General features: G+C 41.1%; 1 protein-coding gene and 1 pseudogene across 1 annotated transcript in view; both read right to left on the reverse strand.

Moving 5' to 3' along the window:
- Positions 1 to 23,940, reverse strand: part of ST8SIA1 (ST8 alpha-N-acetyl-neuraminide alpha-2,8-sialyltransferase 1) — a 127,940-nt gene that overhangs the window by 89,583 nt on the left and 14,417 nt on the right. The gene's annotated exons all lie outside the window — the stretch shown is intronic.
- LOC150011490 (cytochrome b5 pseudogene) lies at positions 13,092 to 13,554 on the reverse strand (annotated as a pseudogene).

The following is a 23,940-nucleotide window of genomic DNA, read 5'->3' on the forward strand; positions in this document are numbered from 1 at the left end:
ATAATCATTTAACATCATATTAGGTATGAGAAAACCCATTATACAAACCCTTTTTGGATTTTTTTTTCTCTTTCGGACAATGAAGGGATTTGAAAGACAAAGAAAATGTTTCAGTCATATACGTTTAGTGTTTATGTGAAAAATTATTTCTCTCGGTCTGTTCACAGCATCACAACAGAACAGCTAAATGGATATATACCAAATTTGGATAGTATGTTTTCAGTGGCCTGAAACCAAAACACAGGTCTGGGGGAATGCAACAAATTCACTTTGGAGGCTTGGGTAGGAGCATTGGGGCAGGGAGGAGCTGTGCATCGACTCAGAGAAATGGTTGGGCATCATCTGTGAGAACATGAGGTTCTAAAAATGAGGTCCAGATCAGCAGCACCAGTCCACATGTAAACCCTATACACCACTGTGTTTTCAACTTGTGCTCAAGTGGCAGATTCTCCAGATTACAAATTACATTGATGTACAACAGAGCTGTTTCTCCAATGCACAAGTTTATGCAGCAGTGTGGGATGCAGCAGCATTTCTTTATGTAACCATAATCAGCTGTGTTACTGAACAGCACTAGGAGGCCAAGATATTATGTATCAAAACTAAGAGCTCTGTTCAGGGACATCTTTTCTCTTCTTATTTCAATGACACCTAGGTCTGAGATTATTTCTTTGAAAGATGAGAGAAGTTAATGGAAGGTAAAACAAATGGAAAGGAGGCAACAAAAGTTATAGAAACTACATTATGAGTTTTCCAAATTATGCAGGTTTTTCTAAGCTAGGAAACTGACCCAACCAATATTCAGATGAGTGGGGGAATGGTCAAGTGCAGAAGGTGAAGTCCAGGAGTCAAGCTCCTTGGATTCAGCCTAGCTCCACTGTCTACTAGACAGATGCAGGGCTGGGACATCTGTCCCAAAAATTTTCCAGGCCATAATTGCCTCTTCTGTGATTTACAGTACACACTTTTGGTATTTCTGTAACTATTCCAGTATTTGAACAGATTTAAAATTATTTTCTGAGAAAAATTTTGGCTCAGTGTTATGACCCATTTCCACAGGATGGGATTCTGTGTCAAAACACAGGCCAGAAATGCTCAATTTTCTTAACAGAACAGTAACTGTGCCACCTGCTTGTCTAAAACATATGGCTCCTTCTTTACTCACCACAGAATATCAGCATTTCAGATTGTCAACAACCTTTAATGAACTATAATTTAGTTCCCATTAAATGGGTGATTAAAGAAATGGGTATTGGAAGAGGCAAAGGGATGTTAGCTGATTTTCTCTTAGGAGCTAGATTCTTTATATTCTTTCTCTATATCAAGTCAAATCACAAGCAATTCAGCAATTAGCATTAAATAAAGTGACTACTATTGGACCTGACTAGACACTTCTCCAAAGACGATATACAAATGGCCAATAGACATATGAAAAGATGCTCAGCATCACTAAACATCAGAGAAATGCAAATTAAAACCACAATGAGATATCACCTCACATTGGTCAGAATAGCTATGATCAACAAATCAACAAACAAGTGCTGGTGAGGATATGGAGTAAAGGGAACCCTTCTGCACTGTTGGTGGACATGCAGACTGGTGCAGCCACTGTGGATAGCAGTATGGAGGACTTCCGGCCAAGATGGAAAACTAGACACACTGCATCTCCCTCCACAATTCAAAACTAGAGACAACCAGAAGTTCCAGAAAACTTAGCTGCATGGAAGTCCGATAAACAAAGATATGAATGAGAAATACTCATCCAGACAGGTAGGAGAGATGGAGCAGACACAGTGTGATGGCAGCAGCAGCGGTGGCAGTGGCAGGCCAACAGAGAGCACAAGTATTTTAAAAAGTCGAGAGGGACACCTGGGGAGCATTCCCAGCACCAGATCAGACCTCACAGCTCACAGTTCCAGCACCAGGGACAATAAAGCCTCATTGCTTCTGACTGTGCAAAACAGTGGGGGTTGGAGCGGAGGCAGAAACTGCCAGGCTCTCAGCAGAGTCCGCTTGTTTAAAGGACCCCCATGGTCCTAGAATGTCCGCAGACCTGCCCATTCTGGGAACAATGACCAAGGCAACAGCTAGAGAGGCGCCATGCCCATATGGAAGTGGGAGAAGTGCCTGGAAAAGGGGTAAGTGCTGAGCAAGTGGCATTGTTCCCTCTCAGACCCCTCCCACACAAACAGCACCACAACGCTGACAAATACCTAAGGCTCAGCCCCTTAAAATGTAACAGGTGAAAAAGCTCTATCTAAGACACAGAGGCAAACAAACACAGGAGCCTTTCAGAATGAGGAGACAGAGAAGTATGGCCCAAAAGAGGGAACGGATCAAGGTTCCAGTGGGAGAACTAAGCTACAAGGAGATAGCCAACCTAACAAATGAGGAGATAGCCAACCTAACAGATGCAGAGTTCAAAACACTGGTGATAAAGATGCTTACAGACTTGACAGATGCTTAAGTATGACAAACACATAGAGAAGTGAAGGCTATGCTAAATGAAACAAAGGAAAATGCACCCAAAACCAATGGTCAAGAGAAGGAAACGGGTTCAAATCAATGATTTGGAATATAAGGAAGAAAAAAACAGTCAACCAGTACAAAATGCAAAAACAAGAATTGAAAAAAAATGAGGAGAGGCACAGGAGCTTCTGAGACAACTTTAAATATGCCAACATCTGAATTATAGGGATGCCAGAAGGAGAAGAGGAAGAGCAAGAAATTGAAAGCTTATGTGAAAAAAAAAAAATGAAGGAACACTTTCTAAATTGGTGAAGGAAATAGACATACAAGTCCAGGAAGCACATAGAGTCCCAAACAAGCTGGACCCAGGGAGGACCACACCAAGACACATCATAATTAAAATGCCAAAGGTTCAAGATAAAGAGAGAATCTTAAAAGCAGCAAGAGAAAAGCAGAGTTACCTACAAAGGGGTGACTATAAGACTAGAAGCTGATTTCTCAAAAGAAACTTTGCAGGCAGGAAGGGGCTGGCAAGAAGTATTCAAGGTGATGAAAAGCAAGGACTCACAACAAAAATTACTCTATCCAGCAAAGCTACCATTTAGAGTGGAAGGGCAGATAAAGTGCTTCCCAGACAAAGTAAAGCTAAAGGTATTCATCATCACCAAGCCATTGTTATAGAAAATGTCAAAGGGACTTATTTAAGGAAAAGAAGATCAAAATTATGAACACTAAAATGACAACAAACTCACAACTATCAACAACTGAATCTAAAAAATAAAAACAAAATTCAACTAAGCAAGCCCGACTAGGAATAGAATCATAGGTATGGGGATCATTTGGAGGTTATCAGCTGGGAGGGGGAAGGGGGAGAAATGGGGAAATGGTGCAGCAATTAAGAAGCATAATAAGTTGGTACAAAATAGACAGAGGGAAGTTAATAATAATATAGGAAAAAGTGAAGCCAAAGAACTTATATGCACAACCCATGGACATGAACTACGGGGGGTAGGGGGGGTTGTTGAAGGGGAGGGGGATACCAGGCAGAGGGGAGCAAAGGGAAAAAAAGTGGGACAACTGTAACAACATAATTAATAAAATATACTTTGAAAAAAAAAAAATAAGCCAGTCAGAGAAAGACAAATGCCATATGACCTCACTCATATGTGGAATCTAATGAACAAACTGAACTAACAAGCAAAGCAGACAAATTCATAGATGGAGAGAAGATGACAGCTACCATGGGGGCAGAAAGGCTAGGCCCCCACGGTCCTGGAATGTCCGCAGACCCACCCACTCTGGGAATGATGGCCAGAGCAGTAACTAGAGGGGTGCCAGTCTGGTGCGGAAGTGGGAGAGGTGCCTGGAAAAGGGGTGAGTGCTGGGCAGGCGGCATTGTTCCCTCTCAGACCCCTTTCTCTACACACAGCGCCACAACATGGTAAAACAGGTCGTCCTGTACTGACAAATCCCTAAGACTTCACCCCTTACATTCAACAGTAGCGACAGCTCTACCTGGGACGTGAAGGCAGACAAACACAGGAGCCTGTCAGAATGAGGAGACAGAGAGGTATGGCCCAAAAAGGGGAATGGATCAAGGTTCCAGTGGGAGAACTAAGCGACAAGGAGATAGCCAACCTAACAGATGAGGAGATAGACAACCTAACAGACACAGAATTCAAAACATTAGTGATAAAGCTGCTGACAGGCTTGACAGATATGCTTCAGTACGGCAAACACATAAGAGAAGAAGTGAAGGCTATGCTAAGTGAAACGAAGGAAAATCTACACAAAACCAATGGTGAAGGGAAGGAAACCGAGGTTCAAATCAATGACTTGGAACATAAGGATGAGAAAAACAGTCAACCAGTGCAGAATAAAATATCAAAAATTGAAAAAAATGAGAAAAACTTCCCAAATTTTGTGAAGGCGATGGACATACAGGCCTGGGAAGCACAGAGGGTCCTGGCTGAGCTGGATCCAGAGGGGACCACACCAGGACACATCATGATTGAGATGCCAAAGGTCAAAGATAAAGAGAGAATACTGGGGGCAGCAAGAGAGAGGTGGAAATTTGCCTACAAGGGGGTGCCTATAGGACTATCAGCTGATTTCTCAGAGGACACTTTGCAGGCAGGAAGGGACTGGCAAGCAGTATTCAATGTGATGAAAGGCAACCTACAACGAAGATTACTCTATCCAGCAAAGCTATCATTTGGAATGGAAGGGCAGATGAAGTGTTTCCCAGACAAGGTAAAGCTAAAGGAGTTCATCATCACCAAGCCATTATTATATGAAATGTCCAAGGGACTTACTTAAGAAAAAGAAGATCAAAACTATGAACACGAACATGACAACAAACTCACAACTATCAACAACTGAATCTAAAAAATAAAAACAAAATCCAACTAAGCAAACCAGAATACGAACAGAATCCTAGGTAAGGGGATCATTTGAAGGGTTATCAGCTGGGAGGGGAGAGGGGGAGAAATGGGGAAATGGTGCAGGGACTAAGAAGCATAATTGGTTGGTACAAAATAGACAGGGGGATGTTAAGAGTAATATAGGAAAGGGTCAAGCCAAAGAACTTATATGCATGACCCGTAGACATGAACTAAGGGGGATGGGATTGCTGGAGGGAAGTGGGGTACTGGGCAGAGGGGAGCAAAGGGGAAAAAATTGGTTCTACTGTAACATAATCAATAAAATCGGCAGCCGTCCGTCTCGAGAGACAATGGTGTAGCTTCTTAAGAGTCTATCTGCACCGCCGAGAATGGCTGTGCAGTCCGACTCGGGAGTGATACGGTATCTGTCTCCTCCCGTGTTGAATCGACATCTTGCGATGACGCTGGAGTGCCCTCTCCAGTGAAGCTGAAGCTACAGAGCCTGGGCAGGGTGATATGGAGGGTCTGCTGTTGCCCATGCAGCAGACCCCCCCTCTCTTCGCAGCTGAGGGATCCAAAGGAAAGACAGAGTCAATACAGCTTGGCTTCAGGTGCGCCGCAGGAGTTGCCGGTGTTGACTACAACGTCAAACCGCCTTAGGGACTCCGGCTCCGGATTTTCTGTCGGGGTTTACTCCCTTAGCCTTTCCCCTGAAGAGGTATGCCGCAAGGCACCGGAGGTTTTTTGGAGTCAGAGTTTTCCTTCTCTGATGTGCCCTGACTGGAAGATCGAACCAGCGACACTTAGCTCGCAGGCCGACGCTCAATCCACTGAGCCAAACCAGCCAGGGTTTCACAAGTATGCCTGTGTTAACTCTCACACTGTCGTTGTCACTCCAGCACAGTGATGGCTGATGGAAGAAGGCCTACTGAGACAGGAGTGCTGGGCCTCACCCTTTTCTCAAAAGTCGGAAGAGAGATATCTCTAAGATATCCCAAGGATATAGAGACTATGTAGGACTCAGTATTCAAAATGATGTAAAGAGGGAAGGTTGGGATGGAGCACACTGGCTCATTTTCTCCTTACCAGCACACGCCTGCATCAAAGAGGCTAACAAGGCTGATGTGCACTAAAGTAGTACTGATTACCACACATATTTCTCATGTGTTCCAATTTGTGTTCACGGGAGTATCCTGTATATCTGGGAGAAAAAATAGAGTTCTGCTTTGCTACAAAAAAGAAAGAAAGAAAGAAAGAAAGAAGGAAGGAAGGAAGGAAGGAAGGAAGGAAGGAAGGAAGGAAGGAAGGAAGGAAGGAAGGAAAGAAGGAAGGAAAGAAAGAAAGAAAAAAGAAAGAAAGAGAAAAAGAAAGATGAGTAGGTGCTTATTATAGAAAATCTGGGAAAATATTAAAAAGGAAAAAAAAATTAAAAGTTAGAAAATAATAGAACCATTTTTTCTTCCTGTGATCATGAGGTTATATTATCAGGCTTTTTTCAAAAGTGCTATAAATTTATCAATCAATTATTCCTGCCCTCCAGCATCCTCAGTCTTCTTCTTAACCAAATCTCTAATTTCTGTCTATAAAAATACTTATACTTGTCCTAAGCTAAAGAAAAATTTTCTCGAATATGCCATCTCTTTAAGACATCAAAAATCTCTCTGAGGACTTTAACAAACCAGACATATTAAAACACTATTGCCTCTATTACAGAGAATACCCTGGAGGTTGTCAACGACTTCACTTACCTCGGGTCCACCATCTCGAGCTCTCTGTCAGTCGACTTGGAGGTCAACCGGAGAATCGCCAGGGCAGCCACAGTTATGGCCAGACTGAACCGGCGAGCGTGGAACAATTCCAGCCTCACTGAGAAAACCAGACTGCGCATCTACCAAGCCTGCGTACTCAGCACTCTCCTCTATGGCAGCGAGACGTGGACCACCTACGCAAGGCACGAAAGGAAACTCAACAGCTTCCACATGAGGTGCCTGCGACGCGACCTGCATGTCGCCTGGCAGGATAAGGTCCCCAACACCGAGGTGCTGAAGCGAGCCAACATGAGCAGTTTGCATGCAGTTCTTAGCGAGAGACGCCTCAGGTGGCTCGGCCATGTCAAAAGAATGGATGCAGGCCATATCCCCAAAGACCTCCTCTACGGCGAGCTAGCAGAAGGCAAGAGGATGACAGGGCGCCCAAAACTGCGGTTCAAAGACATCTGCAAAAAGGACATGACACAATGCTCCATCAATCTCAACACATGGGAAGTTCAAGCAGACGACCGCCTAGCCTGGAGGCTCGCGGTCAGGCAAGGTACGTCACGTGCAGAGGCTGCGCGCAACGAGGAGGCGGTCCAGAAAAGATCGAGGCGGAAGCAGCGTCAACAGCAGCAACAACAGCCATCTGCCTTCACCTGTAACAAGTGCGGCAGGGATTGTCACTCCCGAGTCGGACTGCACAGACATTCTCAGCAGTGCAGATAGACTCTCAAGAAGCTACGCCATCGTCTCTCGAGACGGACGGCTGTCGACGACGACGACGATTGCCTCTATTTCTTCATCAGCCTTTTCACTTGATTCCAGTCCATGGCCTTACTGAAACTGCCTTGTCTGTCTTCAAATACATCCAAATGACCAAGTCTAATGAAATGGCCTTTCCACGTTTTTCAGTCATCCGGGCCACTCTGGTATTTGACATTGTTAACCAACTCCTTCCTTAGTATCAACCTACCCAGCCACCTCCTATTTACTTTCCTCTCTTTGCTGACAGAAGAGCATTTCTTCCTCCCATCACTTAAATGTGGTTATGTCTCAGGCTTAAACTTCAGTTCTCAGCATTTTTTACTCTAATAATAATGAAAGACTGAGTCACAGCCACATTCCTTATATTCAACCCAAGAGAACTAATCATGTCTCCTAAAGAGATACAAACCAGAATAGACCTAGGATGGACCATCAGGAGACATCTAAAGTTGGGGGCCGGGTAGGATTAGGTCAGTGAAAAAGGAGGACATACAAGAAAAGGAAAGAATTAAGACAAATACTCATTTCTTACTATGCACAAGGCACTATGCCAGGCCCTTTTGTATATATTAGCTCACTTAGTTCTCAACATGATCCCGTGAATCAGGTACTTTATGTTTACAGGAGTTAGGCAGCAGCACAAGACCACAGAGCTATGATCTGGTGGCCTGATGAGGAAGGCAGTGTGGTGAAATGGGAAGAACAGAGGCTCTGAGGGCATCATGTGGCTTTAACTCCACCACTTCCTGCTGAGTGACTTTGGCTAAACCACTTAACACTCTGATTTTCAGCTCTCTCATTTATAAAATGGGGACAAAATTAGTTGATAACAAATGAAAGAATTGTAAATAAGGCATACAAGATAGTGCTCGTAAGTAGCTGTAATTATTATTATTATTCTGACTCTAAAAAAATAGGTTGCCTTCATAACAAAAGAGAACGCTATGAAAGGAAAAGAGAGTTTCCAGAAGAGGAACTAATGTTTCCTCCAAGATGTTTACCCAACTCCAGGCTGAAGCCTGTCTGGGCTTTTGTGGCTGTACAACCTCAGAGAAAAGCTCCGAGAAATTCTCTATCTATGGGGTGGGTGGCATCTCTATGAGAAAGGCAAAGAAGCGTGTCCTCTCGTGACTGAGCACAAGTCGGTGAAATGACACGAGTCATGCCCATCTTGTGAGCTGGAAAGATGCTTGACCTGGTAACTCATATTGCCTAGAGTTTATATGCCCCCAAATGAGGGTGCTCATTATCACTGCTGAATCTTATGAGAAGCTGTGGCTATCCTTTCTGGATAAGATGTTTAAAAAGGCAAAGTGTCATAAAGCCTCTGTGGATTTAGAAAGATTAGACTATTTAAAAAACTGCTGATTATTCTCCATATGTACTTTATGGCATGTCTTAACATTCCATTTGCCATAAAAATAAAAATGTGAAAATCAGCATGGTGAATCAAAAGTGAACAGACCAAAAGGAAAAACACAAGCTGACCAGAAGAGCCGAGAGATGCATTATTGTCTATGGAAGTATTTCAGACAGCAGCTGCAGACTGTTCCCAGACACTCTGATAATTAGTTTTCCTTGACAAAGAAAAATAGAAGAACTGATGAGGTCAAAACTCATAAATTAATTCAACTCAATAAGTGTGTTTGTTTGGATACATCATCTGCACTTGAAACTGCAGGTCACAAAAGACATACAAGACACAAAGGACAGGAACAGCACCCAGGTATTTACTCATTCATTCACTCATTCATTCATTCATCTATTAAATATTTATTACTGAGTATGTGCAAAAGACTATATGCTAAACTTTGAGAATGAGGGTGAATAAGATGCAGTCTCTGTCTTCTAGAATCTCATGGTCAGTGGCCAGAGAGCAGCAGGTAAGCTAGGCCAGGACAGTTACCAGTGTATGAAGAAAATGCACAGAATGCCACCAAGAAATGGTAAGTGAAAGGGTGGGCAGGGTGAGAGAGAACAGGTGATCAGAGATAGGAAAGGATTTTCTAAGGTCAATGTATAAATTGAGATTTGAAGGGCTAAGAGGATTTAGACAGGCCAAAGGCTAGTGGCTTGAGAAAACAGAGAACTCCTGACAGGGAAAACAGTGTCCAAAGGCACAAACTTCCCAAACACCACATGCCAGTGCTAGACCAGAACAATTTTTTTCAACAGTCTCTGGCAAAAAGAAGAAAACACCAGCAATGAGTGAGGCTTTCTTTCAAGTTTTATTTTAATGAACAGCTTGTTTTTCCCAAGATTATGTCCCTTCTACATTTTGATGTTAACGTGTAAAGTCTTTAATGAAATGGTTGTATTTTATAATTTCCTTAGTTGCCAAAAAATACAAAGTCATCAACCCTGTTCATTTATTAATTTATTTGGTAATTTTCTAACCCATTAAGTCCTATATTTGGGAAACCCTGAGCACAATTAACAAAGCCACAAGCACTTTCCATGGTTAGAAGGCAGAAAATATCTGGCAAATAAGTATGCAATCATTTACAAAGGAGATTACATTGAGAAAGTAGTAGGCAGGGACCAGACTTTGAAGGGCTTTATATGTCTGGTGAAGAAGTTAAGACTATCCTATAGGCAAAAAGGAAGGGAGGGACATTCAAAAGGGTGAGAATTAGCAAGTTTGATGTTGGGCAAGTCTTTTTCTCTGTGCTTATGTGTAAAATGCTGGTGCTGGCAACCACCCCACCTACCAGACTTGTGGGTGCCTAGATCAAAATCAGGATGAGTCGAAGAAATACTCCATAAATTACAGTGTATAATCTAGAGGCAAAGGTTAATATTAATAAGATTCTCTCTCTGCTCTAAATAAATATATAAACCGATCAGCCCATAAAATCTTGTCTCTTGTTTTTTGCCCCAATCACTTTGGCCAGGATACTAACCCAACAGATCCTAGTGATGGACAGGAAATGATGGAAACTGTTTTAAGACACCTACTGCTTTCTAATAGATAAATGCAGGTCTCCACACAGACTCTGATTTTTATTTGTGACAAAGGAATACCTACTAATAATCTACAATTTTTAAGAATTATTAAAATTTAGTATTCAAATCCTAGAATTATCACATTTTTAGAGTTTACCAAGGGTTCTCATTCAACATTCTGCAAAGAATTCTGGCTGTTGTGCAGCACTTGGTTGTGTGACAATGCTTCCTTTTTGCCTCACACATACAGTTTTGAAATTCCCACAGCTGTGAGATAACACATATTTTATCAGTGCATCATCAGTGTTGCGGAGAACTGGCTGCAATTTTTAATTGTTGCGGCTCTTGTTTGTAAATATAAATTACTTTAGGCATTACTGAACTAACGAAACAGCAGACTATCTTTGTATTTGGTATGCCAACCAAGTAGGGTTATCACAGAAAATTAAAATTTTTTTTCTAATAATTTGATAGTTGAATTACTAAAAAGATTTGAAGTAGTCATTATGGGCAAATTCAAAAAACTTTGCTAAACTGAGAATGCCATATTATATTTTCAGTTAATTTAACAAAAAATAAATGAATAAACCTTTTAGTTTCCTGTGCATTATTAGACTAACCTTTTGGTATGTACAGATGAATGTTTACATTAACAATATTTTATGCTATAATTTTTAAACAACTTTAATTCAAGATCTATCTGTATTAGTTACGGTTCAACTATAAATCACCCATAAAAGTGCTGGTGTAGTAACAACTCCTAGCAAGTGGACTTTAGAAACAAGACATCATGAATTTGAGTCCTGCCCCCATTTCTTACTACATATAAGTGGGTATGTCTCATAAACTTTCTACACCTCATTTTCTAAAATGGAAAATAGAAATAAAATAGTATTTGCCCAAGAGGTTGGCAGAGGCCACTAAATAAGCTCATATAGAAAAATCCCTTTGCATCAAACCTATCACATTATTATTATTATTATTATTATTAAATTATTTTCAACATAATGGGTAAAAATGGGTGAAATAAGAGGACAAGAAAATTCAGTGCATTGACACCTCTAAATAAACACACTTGAGTTTTATCAACAAAGAAAAAAAACAAACAAAAAATGCACAGAACAAACGTTGGAAAAGTAATTTCCACACAGAAACCAGTGGAGACGGCAAATGAAACAATACCCAAGGGAGCAGAAAGTGAGAAGCAAGAGGATTCCAGCACGTGCCAAAGGGTTCAGGTAACCACGTGTCCTCAAATGTCACCCTCTTCAGTGAACCTGGAGAACGAAGCAAGAGTTCCCTGATGCTCGACAACAACAATGGAATATACATTTAATTATACCAATGTTTATGAATTTATGCATAAGCTCAATTTACCGATTTCATGGTAAATACTTTAACTTTTCCCACAGGTACTTTGATATCTGGAATATGCTAGGAATGTCTATGGAGCCGGGTGCATGGGTTGCCAGCAGGAAGCTGTCCAAGGCCATATGAGCTGAACAGTCAGTGGTCAAATACCTGGCACCAGAAGATAAACTCTATTTATACCTTGGTATTTGCTCATAATCCAAATTTAGGGATTTTCATTTCTTTTATTTACTGATTCGAGAGAGAAAGAGGACGGTAGAGAGAGGGAAAGAAACATGAATTGGTTGTTCCACTTATTTATGCATTCATTGGCTGATTCTTTTATGTGCCCTGAACAGGGACAGAACCCACAACCTTAGTGTATTGGGGTGACACTCTAACTAACTAACCAACCCTGCTGTGGCCAGAGATTTTCATTTTTTAAAGTGTCTGTCTATTGAAAAAAATATATTTTTATTGTATTTGCTCCACCACAAGTGTCCATATATAGATATGTTGCAAGGCAAGGGATACACTTGGAATAAGCACTTTGTGGTCGTTAAGACATTGAGTTGGTTTATCTGAGGAGGCATAAAAGAAGAGGAAAAGTATGTCAGGGAGCCTGCCTCTCCCATCTATCCAGACTCCCACAGGCTCAACCTCAGCAGGTACACCAGCATCCGCTGCACACTGGGCCAGAGCAGAAAGATTGACCAAGTGGCTCACTAGTATTAGCATTCACTGTAGACTGTTAGTCGTAAAAGAGCTCAAATATAGTTATCCTGTATTAACAGAAAGAAAGAAGGAAGCCAGCCAATATGTCTCCTGACACAGGATTTAGCCTCCTCCTCTCTTTAGGCCATCACGGTGATAGCTTTGACTTTCAAGCACTGGACCATCTACTGGAGGCTCAGTTGAAGAAAATTCAACACAGAACTGATGACAGAGCTATGGGAATGCACGAAAATTCCCATCTAACAACTAGAACAAAATTTTGATGAACTGATAACTGGCTCAGTTTACAGAGAAACGTCAATTCCAGCCCATATTCCATGACTCAGGACAAGCATATGTAAATAAATGTTAAATTCACCTGTCAGCCCAGTTTTGAATAGTAGCACTTGAAGCTCGGACCTTATTTACTGTGTATCTTCCTTCTCTCTTTCTTTAACTTTACTAAATCATTTTTTTTTTACATTTGAAAAGCCAGATATATTTTTAAAAGATCACGGTACAACAGGTAAATTATGTAGTCATGCAACATCAAAATAAAGTTGATGAATAAAAAGGCACATTGCAGATGTTCAAGAGTAGATAAAATATAACAGTTCTTTTTGGTTTGGTTTGTTTCTAACGTAGGAGGGAAGGAAAACAGGTGTATTAAAATTACTTTCCAGGTAAGAATTTCTGTGAGTGGAAAAAGTTAACATTGGCCTCTTTCTCCCTGATTCAAAGTAGTCTTTCCTTTCATTGGCCTCTGCGAATGTGTGTAATCTTCCACCAGGTGACACTTCAGGGCCACACCCAGGGCTGAGATGGCTGCGATCACCCAGTTGGCCCACCAGCTGGAATTAGAGTCACCAATAGTAAAAAGAGTATCCAAAGGCTTGGTTATCTTCAATCTATCATCTGGATGAAGCTCCCCAATGATATCAGTTTTGCACAATTCTCTAGTATCTCTAGGGTGCCCAATATCCTCCAGGTTTTCATAGCATCACCTCCCGCTTATTCCCTTAAGACTTCTTCTCCACCAGGATACGACTCCAAAAATTTGGTTGGACCATACACCTTGCAGTGGAGGATCAGTCAATACTCTTGCTATGGTTGTGCTTCTGGGTCTCTTCCAGGGTATAGACCTTGACAGCCTTGTCGGACTACTTGACCATTTGGAACACTGCAAACTTCAGGCCCTGGGGCTGGGAATTCCCCATGCCTCAGCTCTGTGGAGTCACTTTTTAATCTAGAGGGTTTTCTGTTGAGTCTCTTAGATCTGCCCATTCTATGCCATTCCCATTGTCTGCACTCTAAATCAGGCTCTTGGCATGACTCTTTTAATTCATGTCCTTTCCCCTGCCAATCTGCCACAACACCACTACAAGATTCATGCTCCTAATCATAGTTATCAACTTATTTCCATACGCAGGAACTTACAGTGGCTTTCAAACTCCTATTAAATCTCATCTTAATGGCCCAAGATTTTCTTTCTTTTCTTATACTCACATGTTCTGTTCAAACAAATCATTCAAGACTAACTTGAATCCCAAAGCCATTTCCCATGCTCTTTCCCAGAATCAGAATGTGCCGATAATTCAAAATCCACTCAACCTTTAGGAACAGTTTGGCGCTCTTCTCTATTACCAAGTACCATTACTTAGTTGTCTAAACTGTTGGGTACACACACTGGAGGTCAGAAACTATTCATTTCCCTTTCTCTGTATCCCCAGAGTTACCATTATAGTAGGAACTCCACATGATCTGTTAAATAAAAGATGTGGTAAGCAGAGTTGTAAATTCTATCACTTGCAAGTAAGATCTTTCTATTTTCGTCACTTTTCTACTCCGTATCCGTCCCCATCTCAATCGCCTATGACAGACTTGTGCTTTACTTATAAGAGCCACGGTTTAGAGCAGCCAATCTTTCTCTGGAGTGAGATTCATGCTGAGAAAATACAGCAAAATTAATACACGCTGATTTTTAAAACCTATCACTGTTTCCTCTCTTCTGAACAGACCTTCTATTTTGCCTCTTGCTTTTCATTTCCCCACAAAAATCTAAACTATTTTCCTACACTCCCTCCTATACTCCTTCCTAAAATAATGACATTTCCAGAAACCAAATTCATTTGATTTAAGACTCTCACAGTGAACTGTGTTTCCTGTCAAGCAGGAGACCTTATGGCAGTGAAGGGTAAAGGAGAATCTGCAGAAAGAGTCCTTGAAACCGTGAAGGAATTAAGCGCTTGAAATAATCTGGAAGAGATGAAAGTGGTGAGAGCAAACAAACAAATCAAATCAAAATGCTTCCCAACAACAAAATACTTCTTCACAGAGAGGAATGCTATATGATGAATCCATTGTTCTCAAAGTCAAACAGAATGCATCCTTGGATGAGGCTGAGTGACTAGATTTAGAGAATCTATAAACAATAAGCTGGGAGGAGGGAGGCTGATTGGAAGGGAGAAAGAGAGAGAACGAAAGGGTAAGAGGAAGAGAGGTAGGGAGGGAGTGAAGGAGGGAGGGGGAATGGGAAGAAAGAAGAGAGAGAAAACGAGGAGGTGGAGGAGGACAGAGGGTGGGAAGAAGAAGAAAGTAAATTAGAAAGAGAGAGAGGGAGAGACAGACAGATAAACAGACTGAGAAGAGAAGAGGAGACATACTGGAAGCAAAACCATTTTTGAGGCCAGAAGAGAGAGTGCTTGGAGTGTGAACCCTGAAGTCAGAAATTCCTGAGTTTGCATCCTGGCTCTCATCACTATCTATCTAAGCTCCACTTTCTTCTTATGTCAGTAACTTGCCCAAGGTTACAGAACTCGAAATTGATAAGGGGTAAGATTCATCTGAAGACAGAGAGAGAAAGAGAGGAAGGAGAAAGAAATCCAGCACTGATAAATTGAAGAAACACTAAAAGCATTACCCTTAAAGAACACAAAATACTGGGGAGAATATCATTATTTATGATATATAAATACACAGGTAAAAATCTGGAAAACCCAAGAGAATAAACTGAATGAAAAAAATCATTCCAAGAAACTTAAATAAGGTGGATTGTTATAAATAAAAATTAATAACTTTCCTATATATAAACAATAATCACAGAAATAATTATGAAAACAAGATGCTACTGGACATAAAAGAATCAAATATATATAAATATCTCAGAGTAATCTCAATAAGAAATGTGCAGAGTCTGAGTGAAAAAAACTAAATACTCTGTTTAGTGAAATAAAATAAGTATTGAATATATAAGTAAACATATCTTATTCTTGGGTAGAAGTTTTCAATTTTGTAATAATAAATCAATTAATAAAAATATCAACAGGAGTAATTTGAGCTTTAAAAGCAATCTCAAATGCACCTAAAGGAAAAATATGAAAGGACTGCAAAGAAAATTCTGACAAAGGAACAGTGAATGGCCTTTTAAGACATTAAAATTTACTATAAAACTACAGTAATTGAGACAGTCTGGCTGCAGAACAGAACTAATGAGATAAATTTTGGAAGAAAAGAGGGACTCCCAAAACAGACCCCCACACAGGATTATCTAGCATATATTAACTTGGCATCTCAAATCAGCAGGAGAAGGTAAGTTTTTTTATTCTGTTTTTGAATAATGATGCCAGAACAAATAGGGAAAATGTGTATTCTCTACCAAATTATACTAAAATAAGTCACAGACAGATCTGAAATGTAAATGCAAAGGATTAAATCATAAAAATATCAGATGGAAATACCTTGGGCTGTAGGAATTATGACACAAATTTTCAAAAGCCATCAAAGGAAAAAACTGAAGAAGTTGATTGCTTGATTATTTTTAAGGTTTTTTCGGGGAAAAAAATAATTAAACATGTACATAAACAAAGCAAACACAAATTGGGAAAAATATTTGCCGCCAATATGACAAAAAGCTACATTCCCTTAACAAACATAGGCCATTTTGGGTATCACAAAAGAAGAAAGTTGGGAAAGACATGGAAGTGTCCTTCACAAGAAAGGAAATCCTCAGGAGTAAAGAAGTGAAATAAAGCTCAATCTCACTAATTGTTAAAATTATTGTTTTCTCCTATCTACTGCAAAACACTTTGAAGTTAACAATGTTCAGCACTGGAAAAGCCAGCAGGCTCTCGGTCACAATGGAGATGATCTTAATTGGAAGACAATCTCTAAACACCGACCTAAAGTTAAGTGTGTTTCTTCATGACCCTGAAATTTTCTCTTTAGGAAGCAATCCCATGGAGATAATTGCAGAAGAAAAAATATATATTCCCAGAATGTTTGTTAAGCCATTTTTGGTTTTTAAAAAAAGAAAAGAAAAACACCATGTTCAACCCTAAAATGGAATTTTATATTCTCTCCATATTTTTCTGAAATTGCATTGCTTTGTGCTACACAAACTAAAATGAGGTAGCTACTGACAGATGTGTTGTGGGTGGAAAAAGGAGGATGTAAGGATGTTGTTTTTAAAAACTTTAATATAATTTGATTATTACTTAATAAATATGTTAGTTGTTTGTTACTGTATAACATTACTCCAAAAGTCAGCAGCTTCAAACAACAAAGACTTATTTCCTTACATAGATTCTGGGGGTCAGGAGCATCTTAGCTGAATGGTTCTGGCTCAGGATCTCAGGAAGTGGCAGGCATGCTGCCAGCTGAGGCTGCAGTCACCTCAAGCTGGAGGAGCCATGTGCCAGTTCACCTACATGGATGTTTATGGTCTCAGTTTCTCACTGACTGTTGACCAGACCTCTCAGTTCCATAAATCGCCTAAGGTTCTCACAACATGGCAGCTGGCTTCATTCAGAGCAAGTGATCCAATAGAGAGAGAAAGAAAGGATCTCAAACAGAAGCCAGGGTCTTTATAACCTAGTCTCAGAAGTAACATACCATCATTCCTGCAGTATTCGGTCCCATTCTGACATGAGGTACTGAATCCTGCTCACACAAAAGGGGAGGGAACAACACCTGGGCACAGAGATGGGGACTGGGAGCCATCTTGGAGGCCATCACCATATATACTCATAATATATACATGGAGTCTATCTAGTTGTTTCTATAGATGTAGATATAAAAGTTACATAGAGCAGAAGGATTATACATCCCAGTTTGTTTGAAATAGTCCTAGTTTATGACTGCTGTCCTGGAGTAATGACAGTATTTTACCTCAAGTATCCCAGTTTGAATAATAAATTACATTCTGAATAGGAAAATACCTGAAAGGATACACATCAAAAAATTAACATTGTTTACCTCTAAGATACAAGACTGGGAAGACTTTTATGATTGCTTAATACACACTTGCATGAAGCTTTGACATTTACAATAAATATGCATTACCTTAATAAAGAATTTAAAAAACAGAAATATACATTCGATGTCTAGATTACCTTTCAGAATAATACAAAATATTATCACATGGATTCCATTTCAGAGACAGTGACTGATCCCAAAAGAAAAGCCCCTAGGGATTTCAGCACTGGAGAGAAGAGAAATATAAATGAGAATTAAGCAAATGAACTATAACAGCTAGATAGGAGAGCAAAAATTTTAAAAAAGAAAAGAAATAACACTAAAACTGGGATGAATCAGAGGCTTTAGGCAGAAAGAGAACAGGAAAAAAAATATTCCCCTTGACTTGAGCTCATGGCTTTATTTACAGGATCCTTGAAAAGTGGGTGGTAAAAACAGCCTTCAATACTAACAGTAGTAACATACAACGTGTTGATTCACCTTTACAGACTGAAATTTTACCATTTGAGATTATTTCCTTTGAGTTAAGACACTGTTGTAGCCCGAAGCCCTGAATGCCAATGTTGGTCTCACTGCAAAGGAGCAGTGCAGCATAATTAGGAGCCTACAGCCCTAGATCCCATGAACGTTAGAGTCAGAGAGACCATTTACTAACTGCATAAGCCTGATCGAAGTCCTTTATGCCCTTTTTATTTCAGTTTTCCTAGCAATAAAATAGAACTATCTTAGTCTTTCAGCAAATGGTGCTGGAACACTGGATACTCACACATATAGAAAAAAAAAAAAAATCTAGACACAAGCATTATACCCTTCACAAAAATTTACTCAAATGCATCATAGACCTAAATGTAAAATGCAAAACTATAAACCCCCTAGAAGATAACATGGGAAAATCTAGATAACTTTAAGTATGACTTTTTAGATACAACATCAAAAGCACAATCCATGAAAAAAGTAACTGATCAGCTGGACTCCATTAAAATTAAAAACTCTGCTCCATGAAAAACAATGTCAAGAGAATGAGAAGACAAACCACAGACTATATAAAGTCTGCAAAGACACAGCTGATATAGGACTGTTCTCCAAAATATGTAAAGAACGCTCAAAATTTAATAAGAAAACAAACCAGCCAAATTAAACATGCAAAAAAACTGAACTCACAGTTGGAGACATTTACCTCGTGGTTGTCAGAAGCGGGGATGAAAAGGAGTGATATTGTAACAGAACCCCTGGGCTGCTCCGATTGAAACAGAACCCACGGGCTGTTTAGTTAGGGGCCCGATTGCCCGCCGCCAGAATCATAACTCTGAATACCAGAGTTTGGTGAAAAGAAAAAGAATTGTTTATTTACACAAAGTCCTGCCTCCCCCTTCCAGACCTGGCCAGTCTTAGGAAAGTCAGAAACACCATTTCCCTACTTCCTAGCCACAGTTCAGCTTTACCAGTAGCTGCCAATCACTCAGTTCTGATTAGGGAGGTCCTTTCTGTGCTGTGGTGCCCTCCAGCTCTCAATGCAGGACCGCCTGGATTCTCAGCCTCCTTGAAAACTGCCTTCTTCCTGCAAACCGCATGGATCTCCTCTCCTTCTCAAAGCAGTCTGGCAAGAGCCTCTTCTTAAAGCCGCCTGGAGACCCCTGCTCCAAGCCAGATGGAGGGAGCCCACAAGAGCCAGAGAGTGAGGGCGTGAGGGCCAGAGAGAGCCTGAGAGAGAGAGCCTCCTAGAGCCAGAGTCAGCCCAAAAATGTCCACAGCTCCTGCTCTCCTCCTCCCTGCCTCCTCTCTCTCCCTGCGTCCTCTCACGCAGTGGGTGTTGCAAACAGTTCTGATCATTCACAGAACCCTACGTTGGCTCTGTCTGCTTCTTCCCTACCAGCCCACAGTCCAAGATCCCTCCCATCTTCCTGAGTCTTGGAAGTAAAGTGGATCTTTGCAACAATGTATCCAGCCACTAGCTCCAGGCATGCAAGGGCATCCTGAAAGCTGCTTCCTGCTGCCTATCTCCCAGCAGAAAACTCTGGGGTTTGTTTTTGGACTCCCCTGTTTCTGTAACAATATGGTGAAGGTCGTAAAAAGTTACAGACATCTAGTATTGAATAAATAAGTCCCAGGCCTATAATATACAGCATGATATCTACAGTTATACTTAATTATACTATACTGTATGATTAAATAAGTTACTAATATATCTCAAAAGTTCTCATCACAAGAAAGAAAACTTTGTAACTGTGTGGTGACAGAGATTAGTTCATTAGACTTACTGTCATATCATTTCTCAATATATACAAATACTGAATTGTTATGTTGTACACTCAGCCCTGGCTGGTTTGGCTCAGTGGATTGAGCGTCGGCCTGCGAGCTAAGTGTCGCTGGTTCGATCTTCCAGTCAGGGCACATCAGAGAAGGAAAACTCTGACTCCAAAAAACCTCCGCTGCCTTGCGGCATACCTCTTCAGGGGAAAGGCTAAGGGAGTAAACCCCGACAGAAAATCCGGAGCCGGAGTCCCTAAGGCGGTTTGACGTTGTAGTCAACACCGGCAACTCCTGCGGCGCACCTGAACCCAAGCTGTATTGACTCCGTCTTTCCCTTGGACCCTTCAGCTGCGAAGAGAGGGGGGGTCTGCTGCATGGGCAACAGCAGACCCTCCATATCACCCTGCCCAGGCTCTGTAGCTTCAGCTTCACTGGAGAGGACACTCCAGCGTCATCACAAGATGTCGATTCAACACAGGAGGAGACAGATACCGTGTCACTCCCGAGTCGGACTGCACAGCCATTCTCGGCGGTGCAGATAGACTCTTAAGAAGCTACACCATCGTCTCTCGAGACGGACGGCTGCCGACGATGTTGTACACCTGAAACTAATATAATGTTATATGTCAATTATACCTTAATTTTTAAAATGAGCCAAAGACGTTAAAGACACCTCACCAGATGGCAAATAAGCACATGAAAAATGTGCCATATCATCTGTTGTCAGGGAAATGCAAATTGAAATGACAATGATATACAATTACACATCTATAGAATGGCCAAAATCCAGAACACTGACAACACCAAATGCTGACAAAGATGTGGAGCAACACAAATTCTCATCCACTGCCAGTGGGAATGCAGAATGAATGGTACAGCCATTTTAGAAGACAGTGTGGTGGTTTCTTACAAAATTAAACATACTCTTATCCATAAAATACAGCAATTACGCTCATTGGTATTTACCCAAAGGAGTTGAACACAAATGTTTATAGCAGATTTTTATAATTACCAAAACTTGGGAGCAACCAAGGTGTCCTTTAGTAAATGAATGGATAAACAAACTGTGATACATTCATACAATGAAAGATTGCTCAATGCTAGAGTTATCGAGCCATGAAAACACATCGAAGAATGTTAAATGCATATTACTATGTGAAAGAAGCCAATCTGTAAATGCTGCATACTGTACAATTCCAACTAAATGACATTTTGGAAAAGACAAAACTATGAAAGCAGTAAAAAGGTCAGGGGTTTCCAGGGGGTGGGAGTGGCGGGGAAGGAAAGGATGAATAGGCAGAGTACAGAGGATTTTTAGGGCAATAAAAATACTATGGATGATACTACAATGATGGATACATGTCATTATACATTTGTTCAAACCCACAGGACACATAACACCAAAAGTGAACCATAATGTAAATGATACTTTCAGTGATTATAATGCCAGTGAACGTACATCAGTTTTAAAAAATGTACCACCCTGGTGGGGAAGGTTGATAACGGAGGTAGCTATGCATGTGTAGGGAGTACATAGGAAATCTCTGTCCCTTCCTCTCAATTTTTCTGTGGATCTAAAAACTGGTCTATAAAAATAAAGCCTTAAAAAAAAGAAAACCCAACCTGCCCTTGGGAACTTTTAAGAAGGAAGGGAAACATGAGCCTGGCAATGAGGGCGGCACTTGGAAGCGGAGGACAGCCTTCAGCTGGAGTCCAGTATGGAAACGGCCACCTCCTTCACACAACCACAAAGAAATAAATTCTGCCAGCAACCCCTATAGGGAGGGAATAGATCCTCCTCCCGAAGGCAACACAGCCTGCTGACACTCTGAGGTTTACCCACTGAGACTCATGCTAGATTTGTACCCTGCAGAAACTTAATAAATTTGCGTTGTTTGGGGGTAGAGAGAAGGGCTGTTATGATGATGTTAATATACATAAATTATTTAAAAGAGGGTCTGACAGATTAAATGCTAGGTCTCAGCATCACCTACAATCTAAATGGCCTTAGGCAAATAATTACAGCCTGTTTCTTTGTAAAATAAGGACAATAATATCTCCCTCATAGAGTATTTGAGAATGTTAAATTATAACACTGTGTAAAGTGCTTAAAACAGTGCCTGGCATATGGACGACACAGAATAAATAACAACTACGCTACTAAAAATATCATCATTGTCCAAAAAGCAGAGCCGATTTTAAAATCTAGGATTGAATTGATGTATTAAGTACGAAAGCAACTAGCATAGTGCTTATACATAACTGGTGCCCAATAAATGTTAATTAAATATGAACTTCACTTTCCATATTGCATCTCTATTTTAAAAGTCCAAGGAGAATGATTTGAACCGCTTATAAGTTATAAATCCTGAAATCTGATACACAAGGAGCAATCATCTGGCTTCTTAATAGGTTCTTTCCTTTTGTAACAGGATGTTCAGGGAGATTTTATGCTCAAATTACAGTTTAAGTCTGAAGCTGGAAACATAGCTGCTAAGCACACCACATTCTGAGTTGAGAGAGCCACGGGGTATGTGCCTAGCCTTCCAGCAGGGCTTGGTGGGGGCGTAGGATCTGATTAGCAATCCAGTCCCATCACTATGACCAGCCCCCAACTCTGGTCAACAAAAAGGGAAAAATGGGAGAGAGAGGAACCTGTTGAGAAGTAGGGATTCTTTCCTTGGCTGAAAAGAGGGAACACCGAAAAATCAGGACTGGAGGTACCTGGCCAGCACCTGTTGATTTGCCCCCAAGCTTCCTGAGTAGAAAAAAAAAAGGGAAATGAGAAAGAATTTGCAGTTAAGAGTGACTCTAAATGGCCAGACAACAGTTGGAAACATTCATGCTAACTCTTCAAAATAGGGGGTGGGGGGCTTGGATGCCTGTTTGATTACCTACTTGGAATAAAAGTGAACTGACCCAGTTAAGCATTTTGCTATTTCTGGGGCCTAAAGGAATCCTTTAAGAAACAGTGCACAGTGACTGAGTTTTGTAAGGGTCCAAAACTTACCCAGGTGATAAGTATTACAAAATGTGAGGGTTTTCTCTTTTAACTTGGAATTATTGTCATGGATAAAACAGAGACTAATGTGGACTACGTATCCCATCTTTTTAAGTTCAGAAAGTCACCAGAAGTCAGAGCCTGCCACCCGCTACAGCTTTTCTAACCAGTAACAGACCAGAAAGCCAGCCCTGCCACCACACCAGTGATTTATACTGGTGAAGGATGGGGATGGGGAAGTTCAAAAAGCATCGCCCGTAAAGACCCTGTAAAGAGGGTCTGCAATAAAGAGAAAAGGGCATTTCGTTCTTGGATCATTAGCTGCACTGGCCCTGCACTACTTAGAAAGGAGAACAGAAACAGAAAGAGATGGCGAGGCGGAGAGGAGTGAGTGGTGGAAATCCCTTTGGTGTGGCAAGGATGGTGTGTGTATTAGTACTCCACCTTAGAAGGCTTCCCGAATGGCTAAGGAACCAGGACAAATTGCTCCTATAGGACAGGAACAGCCTGTCACAGTGCATCTGAGTAGCTGCAATCATCAAGAGGAAGGACTGGGAATATTCATGTCCTCTCTGCCCAGTGGGGAAGAAGCAGCTCCTCGATGGGAGCAATGGGGCTCTGCATCTGAGAAGGCTCCTTCACACTTCCATTCAGAGCTGCTGGAGGTTCAGGTGGCGCTGAAGCTTTAAAATCAAGAAAACTGAGCTAAGCACCAGAATGAATAGACTGCCCCAATAAGCAAGGTAGATGCAAAATGACAACATCTGTCAACTTGATCGGAGATCCATTCGAGTTTGGCAAACTGGAGTAGCAGTGGGAGGGAATGGAGACTTGACAATCCACAGTGTTCCCATCCCATTTCCTGCCTCTCCCCTCACTGGTGAGCCCCCACGCCTTCTCGTCACTGTGTTATGGCAGGCGGGCTGGCTGAGTGGAGGTCTGTCGCTTACAAAGTCAGCCATCCCCATCCAAACTGGGCTGTCTTGGGTCTCTTTTATTCTACTGGTAATTAAGCTTTGCTTTCCCCCATGGACTCATGTAACTTTTAGCAGCA

The sequence above is a fragment of the Furipterus horrens genome, unplaced genomic scaffold (genome assembly GCF_987537825.1).
Source record: "Furipterus horrens unplaced genomic scaffold, mFurHor1.1.pri manual_scaffold_4, whole genome shotgun sequence".
Lineage (NCBI taxonomy): Eukaryota > Metazoa > Chordata > Mammalia > Chiroptera > Furipteridae > Furipterus > Furipterus horrens.